General features: G+C 49.3%; 2 long non-coding RNA genes across 2 annotated transcripts in view; one reads left to right on the top strand and one right to left on the bottom strand.

The window, feature by feature from the left end:
* LOC106995573 (uncharacterized) overlaps positions 1 to 25,086 on the top strand; it is a 131,566-nt gene that overhangs the window by 53,935 nt on the left and 52,545 nt on the right. The gene's annotated exons all lie outside the window — the stretch shown is intronic.
* On the bottom strand, positions 13,649 to 21,992 carry LOC114675703 (uncharacterized). The gene is made up of 3 exons (XR_013409432.1): positions 21,867 to 21,992; positions 16,741 to 16,947; positions 13,649 to 16,368 (listed from the first exon to the last, which is right to left on the bottom strand). It is a non-coding gene; the product is annotated as an uncharacterized LOC114675703 (long non-coding RNA).

Here is a 25,086-nt window from a genome sequence, read left to right as displayed (position 1 = left end):
TGTTGGGGGCACCATTCCGGTCCTGTCAGTGCCGGCCCAGCGTGGAAGCTGCAGCCCGAGGCGCTGGGAAACCTGCGGGGCTCTCACTGCCAGGGTTCTGATGGGAATCGAGCGCTGGAAGAAAGATGTCCTTAGGGCAGAGCCTGGCGAGGAGGGGGTGCTGCTGTTGCAGCAGTACATGGAATTTCAAATGACAAATGAAACAAGCTTTTAATTATGACCAGAGCCCTATGCTCTGCGTTTCTTCAAATGGAAATGTTGTGCTGAAATGAAATTGCTGTTAATCGGTTGCCTCATCCAAGACGCAAGACCGAGGGCTGGGAGCAAAGTAGAAAGTGGATTTATCTACAAAGCTTCCTCCTCTCAGACTATCATCAGTTGGATGGTGCTACACAGGAATATGTGAGAATTCGTGTGAGAAAGGTGATGGGTGCAGACCTGTGTGACCGGCAGGTGTGGGGGGAGGTTTGAGAGAAGCTTTTGGCTGAAGTGATGTCAGATGCAGGTGCTGAAGTGTGATGTCTGTCTGGATGGAAGAGCACACACGCCTCTGGGCTGCGGGAAACAGATAAAGGAGGAGGTGGACAGACGTGAGTCGTGTCTTAGGAATGGTAGCAATTCAGGCAGACCCAGGATCAGGCTCCCACGGGGGAGGAGTGGATATCAGGACCCAGGGAGCGTGGGACGGGGGTCATGCCCAGGCCTCTGCGGGTCTTGCTCTTGTGTCAGCAGGGCCCTGTGCTTGCCCTCCTTAAAACTTTCCTGATCCATAAAACGGGCACGACAAAATCCACCTTGTGACACTGAAGCTTAAATGAGATGAGGTACATGGTGTCTTCCTTCCCTTCCTGACACATCCTAGACTCACAGCTATGGTAGCAGCGACAGACTGGATGGAATGCTGGAGCCGCTTTGTGCCTGGTGAAGCCACATGGATTTGTGCAGTGCTGGCGACTGTCTCTGAAAGCCTTTGGTCATGGCAGTGGCAGCCTGGAGTGGCTCTTGGCATACTTGAGTCTGTGGAGTGCAAGGTTGACTGGAGCTCCGAGGCCATTGATACTATCCAGGGGTGAGCTGATGAGGCCCTAAAACATGGGGGGAAGGCCGAGAGGACTTGGCTGCCAGAAGCATTGTAGATTTCTGGCTTCGAGAACTGGCTGACTTATGGACATAGGAAGGTAAACCCAGATGGCTCCAAAATTGTAAGTCCAGAAGAAAGGTGGGAGGGTACAATTGCTGACTAGGTCATGGTTGCCCTGTCCCTTTGTTTCTGGCCATCGTTTCTCCTCCCTCCCCCTGCCTTTGTGGGCTGGAGGGCCTGAGCCTGTACAGCGGTCTATTTCATGATGACAATGGCCGATTATTACCCTGCAGTAAGAAGTCTCTCCATTTTATTTTGCAGCAGTAGTTAAATAAATTTAAGGAGTGATGGTGTAGTAGTATTTGTTTTGTTTGTGCTTTTTTTTTTTTTTAAGTGTCATTTAACTGAATGTTATTTCCAATTTCACTGATCACTTTGAGAGGCCAAAACATGCTTTGATTTGTTATTTTGTGTTTGAGCTAGTTTATTGCCTCACAGGAATGCCAAGTATTCTGTTGTCACACATCATTAAGTATCTCAAATTGTGTTACTATAATACTTAGCTGAATTACCTCCCTTATTTTGGCTTTTAAAAATCTAAAATCTGTGTGAAACACAGGATGGTGCATCTCCATTGAGGGTTGTTGAGAAGTGTGACTTTTGCTGGCATACTTGAAAATCAGTGACATTATTTTATAGAAACACTTTGTAACTGACAGCAAAGCTAGAAGCTCCTGTAAAGGGCAGAGTAGGCAACGTGTTATGCTTTGAGGGCCACAGAAGTCTCTGCATATATTTCTTTTGTGAAAACGTCAAAGTGTAAAAATCACTTCTGGTTCCCTGGCCAAGGCTCGGTCGGGGATCGTGGTTTGCAGACCCTTGACAGCAGCTTAGCTGCTGAAAGCTGGTCTCCCATGCGGTGAGCAGGAGCCTACCTCATTGCTTCAGCCAGAAAGATGCTGCCCTCATGCTGGAATTTACTTCAAACAAACTTGAAAGCTCTGGCACCGCTGCTCATTTCCATACTGTTGCAGGCTATCTAAAATACGGAGGATGCCTTGGCGTTTTGATTTTGTTACTCCTCTTGAAGGGCTCTGAGATGGCTCATCGCGAGTTAGACATTTGCAGAAATGATCAAGCAGAGCTGCAGTCATCTTGCAGATCAAGTGAAGTTTTTTCTGAAAGCTTGTTACAGGCTTAAATTTCTGATCCCATTCCATCCACTGATCTTGTATGATTGGTTTTGTTTTGCACCCATTTGGGTCTGTGAAGCGTCTCCCCACCGTGGTAGAACTTTAGCTCTGATTTCATGCATGATTCGATATCCTTACTCCTCTTCTGTGAGGAGAAAGCGCTGTAGCTCCTGCGTGGTTTCCGGCCCCTCCCTGCACGCGGATGGATTGGGAGGTATTTGTGGTGTGTGAACTTGCTTACCCCCAAAGGCTCCTTGTTGACTCCCCTGGACCAGACTCTTCCCTACTCCCATGGACTGCACTCCTCCCTCCTGGTTCATTCCCCGGACCACATTCCTCCCTCCTCCTCCCTGGCTCACTCCCCTGGACCACACACGTCCCTCCTGGTTCACTCCTTGGACCACACTCCTCCCTCCTGGTTCACTCCCTGGATCACACTCCTCCCTCCTGGTTCACTCCCTGGGCCGAACTCCTGCCTCCTGTTTCACTCGCTGGGCCGAACTCCACCCTCCTCCCTCCTGGTTCACTCTCCTGTGTCCCCACGCCTCTCTCCTGGTTCACTGCCCTGGGCCCCCACGCCTCCCTGTTGGTTCACTGTCCTGGGCCCCCATGCCTCCCTCCTTCTTCACTCCCCTGAGCCTCCACTCCTCCCTCATAGTTCACTCCCCAGGGCCCCCACTCCTCCCTACTCCCTTGGGCCACTTTACTCCCTCCTGGTTCACTCCCCTGGGTCCCCACTCCTCCCTCTTGGGGTCGTGTTAGTTTCTGCTGTGCTTGTGCCAGCACGATAAGGCTGAGTGGTAGCTCCAGGGCTATGGCTGTGCACGCAGCTGTGGTGTTAGTGCAGAGAACTGTGGGGATGCAGCTGCCCTTGCTGTGATGCTTCGAGTGTCACAGTCGGTATGGGAAACTAGGTGGGATGTGGATGTCCCAGGAAGGGACAGGAGCCTCCCCTCAGCCTCTGTCAAACAGTTCTCAGCCAGGCATGGTGGCTCATGCCTGTAATCCCAGCCCTTTGGGAGGCCGGGGTGGGTGGATCACCTGAGGTCAGGAGTTGGAGACCAGCTTGACCAATGTAATTTTTGACACGTTAAGGATTAAGGAAAATGACTCTCACTCGTTTGCCTTGCTTTTTAATTGATGATTGGTGTAGCCCAGTAGTCTGAACTTGTTAAGCAACCATTCTTACTGGAAGACTAATGTTTAAAAGTCTCTTCCTCTGGACACGTCTTTGGCTGCTGTAATCAAATGCAATGTAATCAAATGCAATGTAATCAGCACTGGTTAATGGCTTTCCTTGTTTGGCTAACAAATGCTCCTCAGAAACTTTGGTTTCTTGTTATTTTCATTTATAATTATGTTTTAAGCCTTCTAATTTTTCTAGCTTTCCTGCGAGTTGGGAATAATTGTGATGGGTGCTTAGTTTGGGATGTTGACGTATACTCTATGCCCAGCTACTATGCCATTGTGTGAACACTGATTTCTCACTTTCTCCTGAAGACTGATTTCACCTAGTTTGGTAAATTCTATTAATTTTAAGGAAGGGGGTGGAATGCATCTACTGTTAGGAGGCTTTTTTAAGGATGGGGAAATGTTGCCATGATTATTACCGTTACAGAAGGAACATAAAAATACGTGCTGCCTTCAGTCATGATGAATATGTAAGTCCGCATCTGTGACTGCAGAAAACGGCAGCCCCAAATCTTAAAATCGTGTGGATGTACCAAGCCCATCTGCAGGGCACTGTGGAGCAGCCTGCATTAGCCGAAGTTGGCCCACAAGCCCTGAGGGATGGTGTCTGAGTTATGATAAGGCTCTGACTTGGGATTTAACAGATATCCTAATACTGTGATATTCTAAACAAAGACACGATACTGCCCAGGGAGCCCAGTGGGCACCTGTAGGCAGTGTAGGTGAGAAAAGGTTCCAAAGAAGATTCCTGCAGCTCAGCTAGGAGGATTCTGTAAGGCAGTAGACACATCAATGTTCACATGGGAGTGTTGAGCTATATTCATTCCTTTTAAGCAGCCAGGCTTGTGTGTGTTTTTAGAGGCACTCACATAGCGCCCCTTCCACCCTCACTGCCGGTTGTGCCTGTTTGATGTTGCGGATTTCTGTGTTAAGTGTGTCCACTCTCCAAATGTATCTCTGTCTCTAGAATATTTTAGAGTAGATCATTTATTGTTTAAACGCTTGCTTTTAGTGAGGAAGAAATCTTTAAAACGGGCCATACAGACCCTGCTATAAATGTTGAACAATGGAATGTGTAATGTTTAACACGTAGTGTTTAAAGTAGAAGACAGTTTAATTTAGAAATCCTGTTGGAATGCCAACTTAAATTACCACCATCCGTATGCATATGGAAAAGAATGAGAGAGAATGTACAGAATTGGAATTTTGTCTATTTTGTCGAGATTCTGTAATGTATGAGGTACAAGCCTCACTTCATGATTTAAATGCATGAAGCTGAAATTACAAAACTTGACAAAAACATGCCTTTGAATAATGAGCCTTTATCCTCCTTGAAATAGTGATTTATTCACTAAAATGTCCACCTGCAACTTTGTCAAACACATTTGTTGCATTAGTTCTCAAGTGAGCTCAGTTTTCCAGACAGGGAGATTTTTATTGCTTAAAGTTTGTCCTGATGATGTTGGTGAACAGGGAAAATCCTATGATGTGGATCCTCTGTATGTGTTACACAGCAGACGCGGCCTGCCCAACCCTCTGCCTGTAACTGGGAACCTTGACTGTCAGGATCATTGTAGAGAACCTTGAGGAAAGCAAAACAAAAAGCCTCTGGAGTAGCAAAAGATGTAGCTGATTTCATGCAGTAAAACTTACACATTTTTCTTTAAAATGCATCCTTCGGAACCTCAGTTTGCTGATTATTTTAGAATCACTGTAGTCTGCTGACAGCAGTCGTGGGAACAGGTGCATGGCCCGGCTGGTGCAGGGGGTCTCAGAGCGGAGCCACACTGCTGACACCGAAGGAGGGGCTGGAGCCATCACGCTCGTGACTCGTGCAGATGGCCTTGGCTGACCTCCAGAAGAGGAAACGTCAGTATCCAAGGAGGAAAAAGTCTATTAATTTCATGAGTGTTTGCCTTCGCAGTGGCTACAACCCTGAGTTTGTGGCACCTGCTGTCTCTGGAATGAGGAGTCTTCCCTTCCTGGCAGACAAGCTCTAGATGGGAACAGGAGCTGTGGTTGCTGGATTGAAGAGGTTTCCTTCTTGGGGAGGTGGCCTTCGAGCCTGACATGAAGGAAGCTGTGACTGGCGGGAAAGGGCCTTGGAGACAGTGTATTTACCAGGAGGGTCGGTGACTGAGAACCATCCTGTTCCGAGTGTTGCCATTCTGGTTCTAGAGTAAACTTGGGGAGAAACAACAGCCAAAAGCCTCGAGGAATATTCTGTGATGTTGATCACGTTTGGTAGATTTGTTGCTGAGACTCTGAAATGAGAAGCCCGGGAGGTGCAGGTCTATCAGGCCGTGGGACGTGGGAGAGCTGCTGCTTCAGGGGTTGGAGTCCCCGTGCCAGAGGCTCAGTCCTGCAGAGACTTCTGCACAGTGGGCAACTGCTGCCTCTGGTTGATTGTGAGTCCCCCAGATGAATACCCATGAAAGGTACCATGTCAGTAAAGAGTCAAACTCTGTGAAGCATTTGGAGATTTATTCTGAGCCAAATGAGTTACCATGGCCCTTGATATTACCCTCAGGAGATCCTACGAACGTATTCCCGAGGTGGTCAGAGCCCAGCCTGGTTTTATAGCTTTTAGGGAGACATGAGACAATCGATCAAATAAATGTAAGATGTACATGGGTTTGGTCTGGAAAGGTGGGACAACTGGAAGCAGGGGTGTCCAGGTCATAGGTAGATTCGAAAATTTCCTGATTGACAGTTGGTTAAGAGAGTTGTCAGATAAGGGGTTGTGGAGACCAAGGCTTTGTCATGTGGAGGAAATCCTCCAGGTAGCTTCGGAGAGAATAGATTGTAAATGTTTCCCATCAGACTAAACGTCTAAGTTCTGTCTAATTCCAGAAGGGAGGTAGGGTGATGAGGCAAGTCCGACCCCCCAGCGATCATGGCCTGGACTAGTTTTTCAGATTAGCTTTGGAATGCCCTTGTCAAAAGCCGGGGCTGTTCAGATGGCCAAAGTGGCTTCGAATTCTAATGTTTTTACAACCAGAAGGTGATTGTGTTTTTTTCTGTGGATGACAGCCAGTGTGGTAATTAATATTCTGTTAGCAGATTAAGCTGGAAGTCAATGTGTTTTCAAGTATGTTAATTATTAAGTCATCAACAAACAGAGAAGGGCTTACTTTGAAACCAGCCTGAGACTCAAGAGGCTCATCAAAGAAAACGATGGACTTGGGAGAACTGATTCACGTGTTTACTGCGCCAAGTTTCAGGCATTATGAGAAGTCTGTGCTGATACATTGTGACTTGAGAACTTAAATCTTGATGGACTCTTGAGAGTGAGGCTTTTTTCTTTTTCTTTTTCTTTTAAACGGTCAGTGTTTCTGTCTCCTGTGTTTTGTCTTCCAGCTGTGGAGCACTTTAGGTTTGTGTTCACGTGGCGTCGTTCCCTGAACCACCAGGTTTGTGGCTCCGCGGTCCTGCCCGCCTTGATCGCGTCTTCCCCGCCCCGTGGGTTTTATCCTGAGGACGGTTCTCCGCTGTGTGGAGTGGAGGATCAGTGGACAATGGCTTTACCGACTCATTTTCTATGTAGCTCCCAGTTTCTCAAAATCATAATTGTCTTGGATTCTCTGTGAACTGGGAGTCAGGCCTTGGGCACAGTGCTGGGTGGCCTTGGGTGCAGTACTGGGGAAGGAGGGAGAGATGAGAATAGGAAGGATGGGTTTGTCAGGGGAAGGAACCCTTTGCCGCATTCCTGTGTCTGTTTTAGGTTAAAGATGAATGGCCGGGTGGTGGATGTCTCCCCTGCTGTGGCTGGACCTTGCTGTGCTGAACCCTGAGCAGGGGCCCCAGCAGCTGCCTCCTGCCAGGCCGGGGCCACAGGGCTGGGCTGCTGCCTCTAGGGTGGGTTGTGAGGGCTCGTGCCAAGTTGCAAGGGCCTGCACCGCTCCTGTGTGACCTGAGGGGCATGGGGGAAGCTGGTCTGTGCTCCTTACCTGGGAGAAGTTGAGCTCACCTGGGCCAGAGCCTCTGGGGAGGTATTAAGGCAGAGGCCTGGAATTCCTGCTTTCCCCAGACAGCAAGAAAGCTCAGTGTTGCACCTGCTCTGAGATGCCCTCAGCAGCCATATATAGTTGACTTGAACATGAGGGAAGGTGCCAATTAACCCGGCTCTGTGGAGAGCTTTGAGGAGTCCAGGCCCTGGGCCCCGGGCTTTTTAATATGTTCCTTCCTGAACAAAAAAGAACAAAAGATCCCTGTGGCTGATGCCGACTGCATGGGGTAGGACATGCCGAGCTTGCGTGGGGCTTGCCCCTGAGTTTTCCTGGTGCTCCTCCCAGCCCCCACGGACACCAGCCTTTCCAGGCCGAGGCTTGTCCTGTTTAGACCCTTGTTGGTGGGGTCTGTGGTCCTGGATCGAGGGCCCAAGCACATCTTTCATGATGATAAATGATTCACCAGAGACGCACGGCTGCCCCCAAACATCTCACGAGCATGAGATACAGCCAGTGTCGCCGCCGCAAGCTCATAATTCTAGTGGAAAGAGGAAATTTTACTTTTAATGTGCTCGTGTGACTCAGATGCAAATATTTAATTCCCGTTCAACTTTCAAGACCTTGAGAACCTCTGAGATTCCTTGAAAGCTGTTCCTTTGCCCCACGACTAACTCTCCTGTGGAAGGAGGCTGGGGTGGTCCGCGGCGTCTGGGGTCCTGCTGCGTTCTCCAGGATTCCTTAGGTTTCATCATTAGTCCCAGCTCTTCAGCAGGTGGAGCTGATTGGCTCTGACATTTCCATTATATTGTTCTTGTGTTGCCTCAGTTAACTTAGAATAATCAGTATTTACCAGAAATAATTGATGGCGAGATGGGAATTATTGGTGATTCCCTGACATAGGCAGCCTCTATAGATAAGCGTGTTACACGGTGTCTGATTTCTGAGATGTTGGTCCAAACCTTCTCAGCAACACACTTTGAAGGGTAGATTCCTGTGCAGGAGAAGCTGCTTTTCCCCGAGACGCGGTGGCAGCCCCTGCACTGGCATGGCAGGGTGGGCGTGTGACTGGGCAGGGCTGGACCTGCTCCTGTCCGCCCCTGTGCTGGGCGCGTACCTCCGCACCACATGTGTGTCGAGGGTGCCTGCCTTTGTTCCCCCAGGTCGAACTCATAGAATTGTATACCTTCCTGACACATTCCTGCATAGAGATGATTAGATCTGGGGGCTGAATCTCAATCTGACATGCATGTAGGTAAATTCACGTAAATGACTTGGGTCCTCCACGTTCAGGGTCAGGAGGCACGGGGTGGGTTTGGAGACAGCTGCCTGGCCTCAGGAAGTTTCTCTCAGAGCCTGTTTCTTTCTCTAGCAAAGTAAATGATGCCTTCCTCACGGGGCTTGACACACGCTCAGTACTCAGATGCTGTCTGGTCTTTATTATAGTTAGTATTTGGGGAACAGCATGGCTGGTAAGAAAATGCGTTATCTTTACAATTTATAGAATGTCACACAAGGCAAGCGTGAAACCGGGACTCTACCCTAATCTGAAGGTGCTGGTGCTTAGTCTTCTGAAGCATTTTGTTGTAATTCTGGCGTGTGTCAGCCAAGTCATATGATGGCACCGCATGCGTGATGCCAGCTCAGTTACCTTGGAACAGGGAGCCTGAGGCTGCCAGGGAGCAACCCTCCTACCTGCAGCCTTCGGCGGTTTCTCTCTCTCCTTCCCTCTGTCCCTCCCTATCCCCCACTTCTCCTTTCCACTCCTGCTCCCCTCCCTACCCCCCTCACTTACTCTACAACAGAGGTCCAGACTTTGACAAATCCCAGCTGGGCCTATTTATCACTGGGCTGGGAAACCAGAGGGAAAGGGGCCCAGTTACTACAAAAATAGAGAATTGAAATAGAATGTGAACTACTTTTGCGTATTTTTAATTTTAATCTGAATATGAAAGGCAAGTATCAGCATAAAAAGGGTGCTAACTGCGCCACACAGCTCCAAGTCTGCCTTGTCGGGGCTCCGTGGGTTCCCACGCCCTGGCCTTCTCTATGAGTGTCTGGACACGCTGTGGCTGCGAAAGGAGCATTCAGTTATGGTCCTTTGAATGTTGCAGAGTCATGTTTAATAAAAATCTTCACGTTTACCCACAGCCAAGTCTTGATTTAATAACAGGTACTGCAGGTCTCTGGGTGGGCCTGAGCCTCTGTTTTAGAAGCAGCCGCACCATCCGAGGGGCAGGTCCGTGTGGGCTGGCAGGCGGCCTGGTCCTTGGAGCACAGGGTGGACCTGACCCAGTCCTGGCAGTGGGGGGCCTTGCAGTTCTAAAAGGTAGTGATGCAACCTGTGGCATAAATAAAAAGCCTCATGTGCCCCCATGAGAAGCTGGGGCTTCCCCTCAGTAGTGTGGTGTGCTGTGTTTGTGATCGTGCAGATGTAAAAGGGTGAGGGAGATGTCTAAAAACTAGGCTCCCAAAGACAGCCCTTCATGTCGGGTGCTCTCACGTGTGTATGTACACCTGTTTGACGAGTGTACACCTTCATGCGTGCACCTGTTTCACGCATGTACACCTGTTTGTGCATGCGCCTGTTTCACACTTGTGCCTGTTTCGCGTGTGTGTGTGCCTGGGCATTCCCCTTGTATTGCGTCATACGTTGTATTTTACAGATTGTTTTTTTTCAGTTTGTATCGTGAGCTTGTAACGACGTCGTGAAGAAAAGAGGGGATCCTGGCAGCCTTTGGCTCTGAGAAACGTGATGTCACGGGAACAGATGAGACAGCCCGGGTGAGGCCAGCAGAGGCCATCGTGGCCTGGGAGTCCGTGCACATCCACTGTCTGTCGCTGTGTGACAAGTGACCACAAAACTAGGGGCTTAAGGCAAAGTACACGTACGACTGTACAGCTTCTTCAGGTTGCAAATTCAGGGCAGCCCTGCTGAGCGGCTCTGGCCCAGTCCCCCGGGTCACTGTGAAGATGCTGTCCAGGGCTGCAGCCATCTGTAGGCTCAGCTGGGCTGGAGGTTCTGCTCCAGGATGCCGTGCTGACGTGTCTGCGGGCAGAGGCCTGGTCCTCCACACCTGGTCCCTCCCTGGGGCTGCCAAGTGCATTCCTGCCCAGGGCCGCTCCTTTCCCCAGAGACGTAGCAGTGCTGGTCTTATGCCCAGCGTCAAGTTGGCCGGGTCAGGAGCAAAGACTTGTTTCCCCGACTCGGCGACTACTCCTGCAGGACTGGGCGACAGTGGAGGTCGCGCAGGAAGGTGTTCGCTGAAGACCGTGCTCTGTGACTTGACGGGTGTTCCTCCCAGGAGGGTGAAATGGAGACTGGAAGCTGGGAGCGGCATCCTGCGTGACCCCACGTGTAGTGGGCTCACAGCAGAGCTAAGTCCTTCCTTTACAGATACTTTTCAGAGTTTGCCCGTCTTTAGATTCTTTGATTAACATGTCTGAGGAGGGTCCCAGGAGTCTGCCACCTGCCAGGCCAAGGAGGTTCCCTACATGTAGCTGGTACCCTGACACCCTGAGAAACGTGACTCGAGAGGATCACCTGAGTTTCCTAAATGAGTCACCTGCCTTCTCTTCCCTTTGCTTTTTATGCCTCCCCCAGGGTGGGTCAGTCCTGTCAGCCGCAGCGATACCTGCATGCTGGGGTTCCAAGGAGATTGGGGGTGTGTCGGGTCCCCCAGGGAGATTCGGTGACTGAGGATGCTGTCATAGCAGCCAACATGTCCCTATCGTTTTCACTTTTAATGAAGTTCAGTTACTAGGTTTTCTGAGGCACAATGATGTCCTTGTGAAAAATTGGTGATCAGGGAAGCAAGCAAGTGTGGGAAAATGATCCTGCCCTTAAATCTAAAAGATGAAACAGCAAAGAGCCCTGAAGAGCCCATGAACCTCCTCATGGGGCAGTGAGGAGACACCTCAGTAATGGCTTAAAAAAAAATGAGATCATACTGAAGAAAAAGTACACTAAATTTTGGGTCTCCTATGGGTAAAGAGATTGTGGTTTACATTTTGGAGGCATGCATTTATATACTTATTTTTCTTTGCTGGATTTAGAATTAGTTGAAATAATTGTGTTTTTTAAATTTAAAAAATTGGGGTATACGAAGTCTAATCTCTTTGTGACATTTCTGTACTGTGAGACTCCACATACAAAAGTGAAGCCCAGACTGTCTGTCTCTAATGAACCAGAGAGAGGTGGTCATCTCCTGCAGGCCGGTCTGGTCTCCAGGCATCTGGCCATCCTCCCAGTCTTGGGCACACCTGCATCACTGGTGCTTCCTGCCAGACTGTGACTCTGCCCAGGTTTCAGGAGCACCCGGAACAGTTTTCCTAGGGCCTCCTGCTTTGTCCTGGCTCCTGGAAGCACAGGCTTTTGATGAAGGACTCTCCCCACTGCTAGGTAAATTGGTGATTGCCCCACAGTCTGTGTTTCTTGCATGGGGCGCAGAGAGTCTGGGCGTGGTGTCGTGGCCCTGGAGCCAGCTCTAGGACTGCCCGGCGGCCTTGCCTCCGCCCCTCATCTGGGAACAGGGCGGTGGGGAGGAGAAGGGAAGCAGGGTCTTGCCCGTTCTGCGTCTCGAGAACACGGGAACACATCGTCCCATTGCCTCGCACCATTCACAGCCCAAGCTTGTGTGAAGTATTATTTTATAACCTCCCCTGACAATGATGTATTTTATATAAGCAGCACATAAAGTGGTAATTTAATACCCTATCGAGCAGGATTAAACAATAAGGAGCAGATATCACTGTAGAAAAGTTACTTTATCCGGGAAACATTTATCTACTGCAGGTGGATGCGAATCATGGCTTCCTCCTCGGTGGCTCCTGACGAGCCTATGAGATTCTGTCCTGTTCGCCACTGTTAGTTATAAGCTACACCTTTCCTTCTATGATGTTAGTTACAAGCTCTACCTTTCCTTCTATGATGTTAGTTATAAGCTCTACCTTTCCTTCTATGATGTTTATTTCTTGCCTGTTCACCACTGTTACAGTTATAAGCTATACTTTTCCTTCTGCGATGTGTGTTTCTTGCCTATTCACCACTGTTAGTTACAAGCTATACCTTTTCTTCTGTGCTGTATATTTCTTGAAGTCATGGACTAAATCCTAATTCCACAGTATTTGATGAACACGCTCAAGAGATACTTGTTTGAATGAATGGATTAATGGAAAATAGAAGTGGTGACTTCACTTTTAATTCATTATGTCAAACTTTGATTACATGGAAAATTTTATGGTCCTTTGGATAAACAGGGCCTCTGTGCAGGGTTGTTAGAGATTGTGAGAGTGCCTCAAATGGCTCTGTGGCTCTAGGCTCACAAAGGTCTTCAGGGACTTGGTGGCGGCACCTGTGTTGAAAACTGAGTTCTGCAAATCCATTCGAGTGACCTGCCAGCACACACAATCCTACTTCCCAAGTGATTTCTGCACAGAGGCTTCTCCTGAATGCCCCAGGTGAACGTGGGTTTAGCCAGCACTGCTGGGCTTCCACAGCAAGCCAGGGTGCTGCAGGGATGAGAGAGAAGAGGGGCAGGACCAGGATCTTCCTGGGACCCAGTCCCCGTGTGGGGACGCTGCCTGGCCTGGCTCTTCTGGGGGAGGTCAGGGAAATGATGGCATGGAGGGACTGTTGGCATGAGCTGCTTGCTCAAACATAGATCCCAGGTCTGTGTGGGAGGCAAAATAGAAATTTATATGGATATCATCAGTAACATAGCAAATATGGGCTTCTTCCCTAGGGTGGCTGACCCTCTTGCTCATCTGCTGAGCAAAGGCCAGGCCCGACCTTCTGGGCCTCCACAGTGAGCTTTTCCCAAGCTCTGTCCACTCCGTGGAGATGGCCGCAGCCAGGGCAGACAATGGGGTGTTTGCCACTTTTTGTTTTCTTTTTCGAGACGGAGTCTTGCTCTGTTGCCCAGGCTGGAGTACAGTGGTGTGATCTCGGCTCAGTGCAAGCTCCGCCTCCCAGGTCACGCCATTCTCCTGCCTCACCCTCTCGAGTAGCTGGGACCACAGGTGTCTGCCACCACACCAGGCTAGGTTTTTGCGTTTTTAGTAGAGACGAGGCTTCACCGTTTTAGCCAGGATGGTCTCAATCTCCTGACCTTGTGATTAACCCGCCTCGGCCTGCCAAAGTGCTGGGATTACAGGCATGAGCCACCACACCCGGCCAGGTATTTGTCGGTTTTTGAAAGCTACATTTAAAGAATGAAATAGACTGAACAGAATTACTTCCTTTTGAATGTTTAATACTTAATCTACCAGAACACTTAAATACAGTTAATGTATTCAAATAATAAGAAAGAACTTTCCCTCCGTTTCCAAAGCAAAAGTATAAACAATCTTTTACTTGGCAGGGATTTCACTATGTTTCTTAAAAGCCAGCAAGCACTTTTCCTGAAATAGACCCGTCTCTTCCTCTGCATAGATCCTATGAACATTTTAGCTACATTTCTGCTATATCTTGATGTGTGATAGATTATAGAAAATTCCTTGCTACTGGAACTTCACGATGCTTTCCTTTTAAACATCAAATAGAAAGTATGGATAGTAAATCTCAGATTAGTTGCCATTCTTGGTCTTGGTAGAGCTGCCACCAAAAGCCTCTGTCAATTACAACAGAGTGTGTCTCCCTAGCAACTAGGTTTAGATTGCAGACCAAGCCACGATCACCCAGGATTCAGTGCAACGTCTTCCAAAGCTGTAGCCACTGCTCCTGGAAAAGATTTGAGAAGCCCTCCCTTTGATGCCTGTGCATGGCTGTTCTCAGATCACAGCAGCTGCAGCAGCATCTCGGAGGATGCCGGCAGGGGTGTCCTGGGTACTGACTCCATGGCAGGGGCCTGCAGTATCTGAATGAAATGGCTGTGACACTGCACCCTAGAGGAGTCCACAGCCACGTTTCAAAGGTGCAGTGGCCCGAGGTGAACCCCAGAGCACTGAGGAGCCTGGAGTTGACCTGTCACAACTCCATTGAGAGAACTGACTGAATTCCGTACCTGTGCGGGCAAAAGATGGCTATTTGCGCTTGGCTCCTTCCCAGGACAGGGCAAGGGAGGTTGTCTGTACAGCTAGTGGGAGCTTGACTCTGTTCACACTCGGGGCTGAGTCACTCTCCTTTCTGTGAGCCCAGGGAAGATAGACATGCCTAGCTTTCATGGAAGAGAGCCCTGATGAGTCGAAGCTGAGCTTCAAGATGGTTGGTGTTGTAGTGTGCCTGGCGGGTTCCGAGTCGGTGTGTGCTGAGTGGGGACCCGGCTGCTGCTGTCGCTATTGGGCTCAGCAGACGCTGCGGGGGACGTGGCTCCTGTGGTACTTGGTTTTCTCCTCACAGAGGTGGGTTTCCCTGCGGTGAAGGTGTTGGTGCTGTGACAGGCAGCCTGGCAGGAGGAAAGGTGCTCGTGGGGTTGTGCCCCGAGGCCCCCTTCCTCTTGAGGAGCAGGAAGTGGGTTTGGGACCCAGCTTCCCGCTGCGCTCCCTTGCTAGGTTCTTGGCCTCGGGGGCCAGGAGAAGCTGAGTGCAGGGCTGAAACCTGGACCCCTTCCACAGCCTCCGCGGCACTTGTGGTGGTATGCGGGACATGGCCCTTGGAACTCCAAGCCCTACCCTGGCATGCCCGCCCGTTGGGGCGTCTCGGGCACCTGCTGTGTGCTAGGCTCCGTGGTGGGGTGGGCGGTAGCAAGGGCTGTGGGGTAGAGGGGACACGGTACGCAGATGATGATGAGAAGCATCAGGGAGGCAGTCAAAGCACAGCTGAGACTTGCAAGGAGGGGACTGGCTGTGGGTGTTGGGACTCAGGGAGCTGCCTCTACCCAGAGCCACAGTGGCCAGTGAGGGCAGAGCAGGGGACCGAGGCCCAGGGAAGCCGTGTGTATGGTTCGCATCAGGTGTGCGGGTCTGCCGGGCTGTGCGGTCCTTCTCAGTCCTGGCTGGGCCTGGGGTCCCAGAGGGAACGGAGGGTCTTTGCATCTCCCTCCTCTTGCTTCCCTGCTGCTTCCTGGTCAAGGGATGCTTCTTTATTGCAACTCTGGCAGTTATTCTGCATATTAAGAGGAGTTTCACAAAATCATAGGGGGAGAGGCGGACTAGGGATTCATTTTTTTTTCTCCCCCTGATTTTATACGGAGGCTTCTACTATCCCTTAGTGTGGAGGCAGAGTGCAGATGCTCTACAGTTCTCTGTCCAGGAAGAGAAGAGCTGCTGGGAAGCCACAGAGCTGATCATTGCAATAGCTCTGACATTTTAAAGTGGGAAAATGCTGATGTCTATAATAATCAGAGTAAAACTTCAGTAGCTTCAACATAAAGATGTCGAGATGATCTTAGAGCCATTTCGTCCCTAGATCCTTCTACAGTGTGGAGTGTGACATCTCTACCAGCCTCTGGTCAGTGGCCGCCTGTGGGTAACTGAATGCTTGAAGTGTAAATGAGAACTTCTAATTTTATTTAATTTTAGTCAAATTTAAATAGCTATATGGGCCGGGCACCGTGGCTCATGCGTGTGTTCCCAGCAGTTTGGGAGGTCGAGGCTGGTGGATCATGTGAAGTCAGGTGTTCAAGACCAGCCTGACCAACAAGGTGAAATCCCATCTGTACTTAAATATATAAAAAATTAGTTGGGCGTGGTGACAGGCGCCTGTAATCCCAGCTACTCGGGAGGCCGAGGCAGAAGAATCACTTGAACTCGAGAGGCAGAGGTTACAGCAAGCCGAGATCGAGCCACTGCACTCCAGCCTGGGTGACAGAGGGAGACTCTGTCTTAAGAAAAAAAAAAGATTTTAAAAAACCCTACATGCCCCTAGTTGCTTCTGTAGGAGACGGCATGGTTCCAGAAGGTAGACTTTGTGTTGAGGACTCTGCAGCGTCAGGCTGGAGACAGTCTCCCTTCCTAGCAGCGTGGGCCCCTGGGCTGCTCTTCTACCAGAAGGGATGGTGGCGTCTCTGGGAGGTATCTGTAGACTCAGATCTGTGTGGATTAGTGACTTGTGTTACTCACAGATACTTAATTTTATGGGTAAATGAATACCTGGACTGGCTGCAACTTCAGGGCGAGATTCGGGAGTAGGGAGTTAAAAGTGACGACGGAACCCTGGGCTTGTCCTGCCATCCCCAGGAACCGGTCGGGGTGCCTTCTCGTCTGAAGTCCCAGCACGTGGTCAGGGTACCCCTCCCCTCTGAACCCCCCCGGAAGTGATTGGGGCACCAATCCCCTCTGAAGCCCCAGCACCTGGTCGGGGCGCCCCTCCCTTCTAAAGCCCCCAGACCTTCCTGGCCTGCGGTGCTGCTTCTCCAAATTCTGCCCTTGGCTGTTTTCTAGGAATCACCTGCACCCGAACAGGCTGCGTGTGTCACTTCTTGTCGGATCTGGGTCGACGGTGAAGCTCATTTATCTTGTCTTCCTCCTCACGTGCCATATCTCACCTGTTGTCTGTCTGAGTTTGTGTGAGTGCGTGTTGTGCGTTCTCAGGCTGTGCTTGGTGCTTAGGTGACAAGAACGTCTTAGAGCAAGGGACTGCCTGCTCCAAAGGACGCTGTGAATGAATCGAGACACGGTTTACTTGTGGGGTTTAAATTTCCTGGGTGTTGGAGGCAATTAGGGGAAACAAGGTCTAAAAAAGCCCCTGGGGATGAGGAAGGCAATAATGAAAAAAATTACTCTATACACACTTAGCAGTTGGTTTAATTTGTAGGTGAATTTTGCATTTTGGGAACTACTAAAGCTATTTTTTGTAGGGATTCCTTGATGAGCTTCTTGTTTTCTGTCAAGTAGAAAGTAAAGTGGATCGGTTTTGCCTTTAATTCTGACTGACTAGAATCTACTTCCTTTTTCCCCCCATTCACGTTAGGGTGGGGATTGGACTAGAAGAGCTGTAGGATCTCTTTATTTCTGATCTTAAATGAATTTTTTCTTTAATTAGTTTTTTTGTTTGTTTTGTTTTGTTTTGTTTTTGGTGAGCTATTACTTTTTCCTTCAATGCACTGTTCTTTGGTTTGGAAAACGGGCTCTATTTGTACCGTGCTTTAAATGTACACAATGGTTCTAAATTGCTACTTTTCGTTAACGTTAGATACAACATCATAATTAAAATGTCATCCATAATTGAGGCACAGTCTGAGGCCTGGAGACCCCTCTTGTCACTTCCAGCCGTGTCTCCTTCCCTGGCCACGTTGCCCCTTGCCACATCTCCTCCCCCCACCACACCGTGTCATCCCCCCACCACCTCACCTCTGCTCACATCAACTCCCTCCCGGCCACATCACCTCTGGCCTCACTGCCTGCCTCCCTCTCTCCCTGGTAGCCTCTGTGACTCCTGCTTTCTACCCTCCCGAGGGTCTGTTCAAGGCTCCTTCCCCGTTTTCCACTCCTGAGTGGGTCTCAGGGCCTGGATGTTTCACAGGATGCAAGTTTCTTCCCTTCCAGCCGCGAGTCTCTGAGCGACAAGTCCAGAGAGGGCACTAAGCTCTCCTTACCCACCTCGGGGTCCCGAGCCCTGACCGCCGACCACCAGGGCTTTTCTGCAGGGTGTGGGGCAGACTCATGCGTGAATTGGACAAAAAAGGTGATTCCAGGAATCCTTGTTTTAAGTGCACTGGAGCAGAGATGGGGAGAGGGGACCACCGGGTTTGCTCAGAATTGGGCCCTGCTCACAGCCAGTGAGGCAACATAAGCACCTCCTAAATGAAGCATTCCACACACTGATTTTACACATGACGGTTGTGATGGCTGGAAAAGGCTTCACACAACGAGTGAGTTTGAGCTGCATTTGAAGGAAGAACAGGTCCCTGTAGGTGGAGATGAAAGGTAAGCGTGACCCAAGCCATCAGCAGCAGCGGGGGTGGGGTGGTGCAGACTCCCCATGGATGGTGGGCATGGCTGAAATGCAGGAGAGGGCAGGGGTGCGAAGGAACAGCAGGGCGGCAGTAAAATTCCCCTGCAGAGAGGGGACGTGACTGAGATATTACCACATGTATACAACTGAGAGATGATCTGAGGATGATTTCTGGGAGCCTATGGGAAGAGCACGTGGTCATCATCAGTTCTCGGGATCTTTTTTTATGAAGTGAAAACAGTCATGCCTCTGCCTATCTTGTGAGCTGTTAAGATCAAATCGGATAATCTTCAGCGAGCCTTGTAAATGCTAAAGGTTATGACAGACTGTTCCAGCCCGCTTGTCTCCACCCTCCTTTCCTATTCGGTAACGTGAACCCTGCTGGGTACCTCACTATCTGCCTGGCTTTCTCCTCCATAACGTGAGCCTTGAGTACTTGCTGGGTACCTCGCTGTCCACCTTCCTTCCTCAGTAACGTGAGCCCTGAGTATTTGCTGGCTACCTCGCTGCCTGCCATACAGCTGGCTGTAGAATTGTCAAACGCACTTGACTGGCACATAAACAGAAGTGCTCGCCAGGCCTTGGGAGGGCTTTCTGACATGTGGGTGCCTTCTGTTCCCTGTTAGGCTGGAGCTGCAGGAGCCCTCCTAGACCAGACAGAGGACCAAGGCTGGGGCCTCGGGGTGGGGGCTGGGGGAGCTCCCTGGGTTTATTGTGTGGGTGAGAGCAAACTTCAGTCCCGCTGTGGCATTGGGATTCAGGGTTCCTTCTGGAATGTTCTGAGTGAGAAACAGGAAGTGTGCACAGGTGCGTCTTCTGCGGATTTTATGGTTATCTTGGGAGAGCACTGGTGCCTCTGAGCTATGAACCTGCAGAACCACTTGTTCCACTAACGGCCGCCTTTATATAAAGAATGACTTACAAAAGATGCCACTTCCGATGGAGGTATTTGCAGGTGTGGCCTGAAAAATGAACAGAATGACTTTCATCTCAAGGAAAGTACCTTACATTATTCCCAATGATAGACATTTGAGCTTTCCAGCGAATATTAAAATATAAAAATCTTGTGTCTACCACTTTCTCATGTGATTAATGATATTGATGCGGTTTTGTTTTGTTTTGTTTTTTACATATAATGAAATGTGGAAGCTGCTCATAACTCTGAATCAGTGTTATCTAACCAATGTGTGATTACAAAATCGTGTGCTGGTAAAAGCCATTCAAGTGCAAGACGGACCAGTCGACTTAGAAGGAATTGGGGCAGAAAGGTCCAACGAGCAGAGCACAGACTGTGTTGCAGACAGCCTGTACGGAAGTGCCACTTGTTACATTTGGCAGCAGAGAATAACTAAAGTGATCTGAAAACACAGTGAAAATACCGCTTCCTAATTGTATATCATTATGGGATTGGACTTTCTTCATAAACTTCAGTCACGGTTCTGCAGCCCACTGAACGCAGATGCAGGCATGAGAATCCTGCTGTCTGAGGTGCAGAGATGTTAGGTGTTTTCACAGCAGCACAAACTGTTGCCACGCTGCTGCTTATTTTGGAAAATGGTTTCTTCTTTAAGACTGTGTTAAGATGTAATGACTTTATCCTTGTAAAATAAACTAAATTGTTACTTTTTTTTCTTTTTTTTGAGACGGAGTCTTGCTCTGCCACGCAGGCCGGAGTGCGGTGGTGTGACCTCAGCTCACTTCAACCTCTGCCTCCTGAGTTCAAGCGATTCTCCTGCCTCAGCCTCCCTAGTAGCTGTTACTACAGGTGTTCGGCACCATGCCAGGCTAATTTTTGTATTTTAGTAGAGACGGGGTTTCACCATGTTGGCCAGGCTGGTCTCGAACTCCTGACCTCAAGTGATCCACCTGCCTCTGCCTCCCAAAATGCTGGGATTACAGGCATGAGCAGCCACCACTCCCGGCTTGATGAGAAAGCTTTTTTGTGCTCTTTAATAAAGTGCAAAGGGTTCCTGTGACCCAAAAGTTTGAAAACCACTGGCTTAAACTGACAAAATTGTCCACGATTCTTCAGTGTATCTTCTAATCTGTTGATGGAGAAAGGACGGTAAGGGTTGCTTTACTTTTTGCCTTTCACAACTCAGTGGTGCCGGGACAACTTGGGTATCCACATGGAAAAGGATGGACTGGACCCTTCCTCACCGTACAAGCAAAGCTCAACATGAATCCAACGTAAGGAGCTGACTGAGATCCATTCTGTCAGTCTGCTGGGTACTATAACGGACACCACAGACCGTTCGACTTAGACAATAGCATCTTGTTTCCTTTTTCCTGGAGACTGGAAGCCTGGGATCAAGGTGCGGGCAGGGTTGGATTCTCTGGGGCCTCACCCCATGCTGTGTAGATTGCGTCTTCTCTGTGTCTTCACAGCTTTCTCTTATGTGCATGGAGCACTAAGGACTGTGTCTAAATTATCTTAAAAGAACACCAGTCATTCTGGATCAGGGCCTACTCTTAAGATCTTATGGGACCTAAATTACCACGCTAAGGCCCTGTATCTAAATACAGTGACATTTTAAGTTTCTGGGGTTGTGACTTTAACATGGGAATCTTGGCGGGGGGGGGAATGGGACAGTTCAGCCCATAACACCTTCAGGGGAGAATCCTTGAGAAACTGTTAGGTTGGATTAGGCAATGTTTCCTTGGCTGAGACGTCTAGAGCTATAACAAGCAACTGAAGGGAAAAAGACGGTATCAAAATTAAAAATGTTCATTTCAGAGGATACTATTAAAGTAAAAACACAACCCACAGAACAGGATACATTATCACGATAAGGACCTGATATCAAGAATATATTTTAAAGCTCTTAATAAAAATCCAATTTAAAAATGGAAAACGGATTTGAATAGACATTCTCCAGAGAAAGACATATAAATGCCTTAAAAAGCACATGAGGGCCGGGCGCGGTGGCTCAAGCCTGTAATCCCAGCACTTTGGGAGGCCGAGACGGGCGGATCACGAGGTCAGGAGATCGGGACCATCCTGGCTAACCCGGTGAAACCCCGTTTCTAGTAAAAAAAATACAAAAAAATAGCCGGGCGAGGTGGCGAGCGTCTGTAGTCCCAGCTACTCGGGAGGCTGAGGCAGGAGAATGGCGTAAACCCGGGAGGCGGAGCTTGCAGTGAGCCGAGATCCGGCCACTGCACTCCAGGCTGGGCGACAGCGCGAGACTCCGTCTCAAAAAAAAAAAAAAAAAAAAAAAAAAAAAACCATGAGATGTTTAGCAGAATTCGTCATCTTAGAAATGGAAATCAAAACCACTGAGATACCACTTCACAACCACTGGATGGGTAAAATCCCAGTATTGGACAGTGACTTGGTGGTGAATTTGGGAAAACTGAAATCTTGATATATTGCTAGTGGGAAGGGAAGTAAAATGGTACAGTTGATTTGGAAAAGTCTGGCAGTTCCTCAGAAAAGTTATGCATGAAATCACCATACGACCCAGGAATTTCACTCCTAGGCATATGCCCAAGAAAATTGAAAACATTTTTACAAACAAAAAAATCTTATGCAAGAATCTTCATAGCAGCATTATTTGTAGTAGTAGAAACAGTCCAGGTGTCTGTCAACAGGTCACTCACTGTGAGATTCCACTCACCTTGGACGTGAAAGATGTCAGCACCGAAGGTCACGCCAAAGGTCATGCACTGTACGATTCTTCTCACAACAGATGTCCAGAATGGGCAAATCCAGAGAAACGGAAGTCGGCTGGCGATTGCCAGGTGCTGCCGGAAGGAAGGAGCAGGTGCTGACTCTTAATGGGTTCAAGGTTTCTTTGGCCCATGGTGAAAAAGTCCCAGAATTACATACTAGTGGTTGATGTGCAGCTTTGAGAATGTGCTAAAAAGACTGAATTGTATCCTTTAATATTGGGGCTTTTATGGTTTGTAAATTCCTTTCAATTTAAAAAGGAACTCAAGAACTTCTTTGGTGTTGATATTTAGATGGTGAAAGAGACAGTATCCAAAACAAGTTACTATGTAACTCACGTCGACAGAGTTAAACTTCATATTCTGAGGATCTTAAAGGAAGTGTGTGAGCCTAGGAGACACAACGATCCTACACTAGATGTTACACCCCATCTTACTGATTTCTATCTCACATAACCATATTCAGGGAAAACCGACATGTAAACGTGAGCTGAATGCTATGCAGAGGCACACTCCTCTTACCCGGATGATCTTTAGTGGTACAGTAAGAGATGAGGTCATAGCAACGTTAGTTTAGTTAAATTTCTATGGCAACAGAAATTTGGCACATCTGATGAGTTAGATCTCTCTGCACAGCTCCTAATGGGGTTGCCCATTTCTGTATGGTGTCTGTGTATATTCTCGCTGTGGAAATAAGTGATAGCACCTGCAAAAACACTTGCCCGGAAACGTGCACGAAGCTGGTGAAGGCAGAGGACAGGCAACAGGGAAGCATGGCTCAGCCCTGGCAAAGAAGACCGTTATTCCGAACGCAGAAGATTCAGGAACACAGTCGTTGGGAAGACTGCTGATGTCCGTGGATCTCACTGCTGTTGTGTTGTATCTGTGCAGCGAGTTACCGGAGCTGTCAGAACCGCACGTGTTGGTATTGGTATCATCACTCAATGCTTCTGACTTTTCCTGGTGCTGAGGATGACTGCATGTGGCGGAAGCAAAGTACTGACCTAGCACAGATCATCAGATCCCAGTTCTTTTTTATGAAGGGGGGCAGGATTAGAACCATCCCCCCACACTCCCCAATCCTATAAGAACTGGGATCTGATGATCTGTGCTGTTGAGAGAGGCAGGGTTAGAACGCCCCACTCCCCAATCCCATTGTTGAAAATAATAGTTGGCTTGGGAGGGTTTTTTTCTCCTAAGGTTGAAGCTGTGCATTTCTGGAGCCTGGGCTGTCAGCCATGGTGGCTGGGGAATGCTGGGGCTGCGGTCGTCCGGCCGCTGGTGGGTCCTGCCTCTGTGACACCGTTCATTTCTGAAGCTTGCTTTCCCCGGTGTTGGAAGTAGCAGCACTGGAAGAATGGCCGCCTTCCTACAGTGAAGCTCTGGCAGAAGAGGAGAAGACACGGAGCGTCTGTTCAAGGACGTGACGTTCTGGGCACCGCACCATGCGTTCTGCTTCTCAGCGGTGCCTCCTGGTTGATGTTACCATCACCTGGCATTTCCCAGGAGGTAACTCGCAGATGTCACACTGATGGAAAGCCGCAGCAGCGCGGTTCACGTCCAGGGCCAGCTGGAGCACATCAGCAAGGTCAGGCTGGATACATGTGCTTGCTGACAGGAAAATGACAGGAAATATGTCATTTCAGGGAAATGACAGGAAATGTGCTTGCTGACAGGAAAATGACAGGAAGACGACAGGAAAGAGGCCCATGAGGAGAGGAACCAGTGGATTCAAGGCGGGGAACTGAAGGAGCGAGTCATCACAGGGTGGGAGGCTCAGGAGCCAGCAGGCAAGTGGGATGTGGCCTCAGGGTGCTGCTGGGTTGGTGAGGGGCCTTCTGTGACTTTTCTAAGAGTGCAGTCAATTGTAGGGGTGGGTGCCGGCTCCCGGCTCCCGCACATAAGAGCCAAGCGTCTTGCAGGAGACCAACGTGTGCACTGGGAGTTCCTAGTTGCGTGTCCCAGCATGCGGCCCAGAGGCCCCTGACAAAGCTCAGTGCACCAGGGACACAGTGGACTTTTGGTTCCTGACCCAACGAGGACGTGAGGGAGTGAGTGAGGGCCGAGACACAGATGCAAGGATGCACAGGATGGGGTGCAGTCAGGTGGAGAGTCATGCTGTGGGGTCCGGGAGAGATGGGTTCGAGAATAAATGGGACCGGGTTGCAGTCAAGTGGAGAGTCATGCTGCTGGGGTCTGGGAAATGTGTTGTGTTTGCTTCTATGTGAACAGCGGGACCTGAGCATGTCTGTGCTTTGACGTTTAATCTGTACACTATCCTTGGCAGGGTGTGTATCTCTGTGGCAGAGGACACCCCGGCCACAGTGGATGTCAGTGGCGGTGGCTGGACTCACGGTCCGTGAATGTTGCATGATCGAACGCGTTTGGTACATTCTCAGCTCCTGCCCAGGTGCCTCCCGAGTATCCGGTGCTGTGGCTCCCCACACCCTTCCCATCTGTGTGTAGCATGACCACCATCTTCCTACCATGTGTTTGTGCTACCACGGCTGCCATGTCTAACGGGCGCTTTGCTTTCCAGCTACTTTCCTATAACCAAACCCTTGAACAACTTTGCCTGCGTTTCAGAGATGATTAGGGTATTAGTCTTTCAAGATTGCTCTGAGGATTTCCAAAAGCAAATGCAACTTACAGGGTGCAAGATATTGGAAATGACAGTAATTAGAGATGAGTTTTCTCAGTGTGTTGATTGCGGTAAAATTACATAGCACTCTATTTTTAAGTGTATGGTTTGGAGGCATTAAGTGTGTTCACACTGTGGTGCCACGATCACCGCCATCCATCTCCAGAACTTCCTGGTCTCCCCACGCTTGAAACTCGGTCTACCCAACACCAGCTCTCCTTCCGCCCCAGCTCTGGGAAGCACTACAGGTTGCTTACAAAATAGGCTTTTTCAGTAAGAGAAGGGGCAAGGAAAAGAGCTCTAAAGACTGTCTTGAGATTTGAGGAAGTGTTTTGGGTTTTGCTGTCTGGTTCCCGGTGTAAAGGAACTATTGAAGACATGGGAAGGTGAAGGTCTGTGATCTCAGGAAGTGCTGGGCTGGGCAGCTTTCCCACTGTGACGGGGGCACTTGCCCTCAAACCCGCCTGAGATAATCGCGTGAGGATGGTGCTGCGTTGTGACAGCTCTGAACTTGATCTCCTTGAACG

Source organism: Macaca mulatta, chromosome 19, assembly GCF_049350105.2.
Source record: "Macaca mulatta isolate MMU2019108-1 chromosome 19, T2T-MMU8v2.0, whole genome shotgun sequence".
NCBI lineage: Eukaryota > Metazoa > Chordata > Mammalia > Primates > Cercopithecidae > Macaca > Macaca mulatta.
The sequence above is the reverse complement of the archived record's forward strand: the minus strand, read 5'-3'. Positions and strand labels throughout refer to the sequence as shown.